The sequence below is a fragment of the Schistocerca americana genome, chromosome 1 (assembly GCF_021461395.2).
Source record: "Schistocerca americana isolate TAMUIC-IGC-003095 chromosome 1, iqSchAmer2.1, whole genome shotgun sequence".
NCBI lineage: Eukaryota > Metazoa > Arthropoda > Insecta > Orthoptera > Acrididae > Schistocerca > Schistocerca americana.
The window spans coordinates 1,226,790,222-1,226,793,711 of NC_060119.1; the positions used below are offsets into that span (position 1 = coordinate 1,226,790,222).

The window sequence follows — 3,490 nt, forward strand, 5'->3', positions numbered from 1 at the left end:
ATGTTATCCACAAGGTCATTTATGTATATTGTGAATAGCAACGGTCCTACGACACTCCCCTGCGGCACACCTGAAATCACTCTTACTTCGGAAGACTTCTCTGCATTGAGAATGACATGCTGTTATCTAGGAACTCTTCAATCCAATCATACAATTGCTCTGATAGTCGATATGCTCTTACTTTGTTCATTAAACGACTGTGCGGTACTGTATCGAACGCCTTGCGGAAGTCAAGAAACACGGCATCTACCTGGAAACCCGTGTCTATGGCCCTCTGAGTCCCGTGGACGATTAGCGCGAGCTGGGTTTCACACGATCGTATTTTTCGGAACCCATGCTGATTCCTACAGAGCAGATTTCTAGTCTCCAGAAAAGTCATTATACTCGACAATAATACGTGTTCCAAAATTCTACAACTGATCGACGTTAGAGATATAGGTCTATAGTTGTGCACATCTGTCCGACGTCCCTTCTTGAAAACGGGGATGACCTGTGCCCTTTTCCTATCCTTTGGAACGCTACGCTCTTCTAGAGAACTACGGTACAGCGCTGCAAGAAGGGAGGCAAATTCCTTCGCGTACTCTGTGTAAAATCGAACTGGTATCCCATCAGGTCCATCGGCCTTTTCTCTTATGAGCGATAATAATTGCTTTTCTATCCCTCTGTCATCTATTTCGATATCTATCATTTTGTCATCTGTGCGACAATCTAGGTACCGGAGACGCTACTTCTCAATCAAGTAGCTCCTCAGCTTGCCTCACAAGGGCTGAGTGCACCCCGCTTGCCAACAGCGCTCGGCAGACCGGACGGTCACCCATCCAAGTGCTAGACCAGCCCGACAGCGCTTAACTTCGGTGATCTGACGGGAACCGGTGTTACCACTGCGACAAAGTCGTTGGCGGAATTCTTGGTACGAGAAGATATTTGGCGAGTGGACTGGCCTGCACGTTCCCCCGACTTAAATCCCATCGAGCAAGTGCAGGATGCGTTGAGGAAACGTCCGTGTGCACCAGTGAACACCCAGATGTTGTCATCCGCTCTGGTGGAGTAATGGAACTCCCTGCCACAAGAATTCCACACCAGCTTTGTGGCCAGTGGGAGAGGACGTTGCCGTCCGTAGTGAATAACCATGTCCCACCTTTTGTAATGTCCTGGGGGCCGTCATGAAACAACGTACCTTTGAATGAAGATGTCATTTCTCTTCGTCTCATTGCGTATATCTTTTTATATATGGTCCAAGTCTCGTGGAGCTACGTTAGTTGTCAGCGAAACATCATATGAAAGTTACTTTCGCCCTTGGGAAAGGGGAGGAATTTTGTACAAAATTGTGCCCAGTTGAGCCACTCCCCTTACGTTTTCCCACTCCCTTTCTGCCGGAGAACATCTATTTTACATTCTTCCTCATTATTTCTACTCTCTTCTTCCATTTTTTGGCGTCTTAAAAATAAATGATGTAAGGTCGTGACCGGGAACACGAGGTAACAATGTGCTCTGCAGTGTAATCTGGTGGGTAGACGATGTTGACCGATGACAGTGCTAAGCCGTGCTGGGCCCGGCTTATGCATTGGTTTAAACCTTGACTGTTACTCTGCGTTTGGTTTCCCGCGGTTATTGCGGGTATGCCGTGGATCTTGCTCTTTCTACGTGTGGCAGCAGCAGTGTGTATCGACATTCGCGCCCTGTACTATCTTTGGTCTGGTGCTTATAGTTTCGGCTAGCCAGTGTGCAGCAGTCCATCGGTTGGTGTGGATCAGCCAGGAAATCTCCGCGCGGCACTATGGGCCGGGCCCGCTGGCGGTCTGTATGCAGTGTCGGAGTGTGTGGGAGCTGTTCCGATTGCTACGAGGTTCGTGGCTCACCGAACCAGGACATCAAACTTGAGTGGTGATTTAATTACAAAATCCAGTCTGTACACATTGTGCCGTTGGTTTTCATGGTTGGGAGTTGGGGGAATTTCCCGTGAGCAACAGGAAGTGTTCAAGTTGGCGAAAGTTTGGCCACCATTCGGTGGAGTTTAATTATATTTCGGTTATTTGAAGTCCAAGTGCACCAGTGGAATTTTCTGCCTTGTGGCTGTTGACGTTCGGGTTACCTGCCCTGGCCCCTGACGTAAGATACAGGCAGTGTCCTTTCCTCACAGTGTTGTCGGTGTCCAACACGTGTGTGTAGTTTTGACAGCTTATGCATACTTGCTTGTGGGTGGCTACGCCTTTTACGTTTTGGCATTGCAGTCCCTTGCGTACTGGTCGGGAGGAAAGCAAGTCGTCTTGTCGGTGGGTCCGTTTACTGTCTCTTGGTTGGGTTGCCGGCGGATTGGATATAGTTGGGCGAACTCCCCTAAGCAAACGTAAATATTTCAAGTGCAGACCGACCCCCAGAAACTTCTGAGCGGCGCTGGCTGTATTGCCTTTTCTTATTGGTGTTTGATAGTATATTTTAATGGCTCATAGCCGATGGTTTGAATCTGTACGCTTTTAGTTGGGTTTTAATAATGGGCCTTCAGCTGTTTTAAAATTGAAATTTCCTTTCTTGTCAAGTCTTGCATTGTTTGGGCCTTCAGTCTCATTTAAAACATTTTTTTTCTCGATAAAACTTTGGGCTTTGTGCCTTTTGAAAATTTATTGTTGTTGTGTTTCAAGTCATGGGCCTTCAGCCATTTTAAAAATTAAAGCCTTAAGCCATAAGATTGTGTGACATATTCAGTCGATAGTTAAGTTCGGAAATTTGCGCTGTAATGTTGGGGCAACTAAATAAAGTTATATGTATTCGAGTGTAAATGACACCCGCTCATTTTGGCCCCTTTCCACAATTCCAACTACCTGATATGTCCTGCGGATTTAACCAGGCGTCTCAAGTGCAATTACCATGCATTGTGCATCCTGTGGATAGCGTTTTAAGAACTAAATCTTTATCTTACAGCGAGAAAACCTTTCGCTTCTACGAAACGGTTGAAATAAATAAACATTATCGGCCTTCGGTACCATCTCCTCACGAGCACAAGGAGACGATGAACATGGAACAAGTCAAGCAGGGCATCAAGTAAAGTGCAGATCAGGGACGCCGAGGTTAGGTTGGCCATATGCAGCCTAAAATAATTAACATAATTACGACTCCAGAGGCTATATGGAGGTAACACGCAACCCCGCCGCACAACAGGCGATGCGAGAAGAAAGAGGAGAGGTCCGGTATAATCGGGGACTGTTCGGCCGACCAAGGCCACTTCTGGAAGGTCCGGACACCATATGGCGCCCTGTGTTCTCACAGCTCGCCTTGCGTTGGATCACGTTTTTGAAACGACCCAGAGAAAACTATCCTTTCTCACTCCAAGGCGAGTGAGTTTAGGTGCCACATTTAGTAAGAAGGGGCGCCGAACAGGCGCAGAATCTATAGGCCTATATCGCTGGCGTCCTTCTGTTGTGGTATGTTGGAACACGTTTCACGTTCGCATGTTATGACCATTCCGGCGATCGAAAATCAACTCTGCAGGAAT

The 3,490-nt window shown here is 47.2% G+C and overlaps 1 pseudogene; it reads right to left on the reverse strand.

Annotated features, from left to right (window-relative positions):
• Positions 1–782: 782 nt before the first annotated feature.
• Positions 783–900, reverse strand: LOC124555056 (annotated as a pseudogene).
• Between the last annotated feature and the right edge of the window lie 2,590 nt (positions 901–3,490).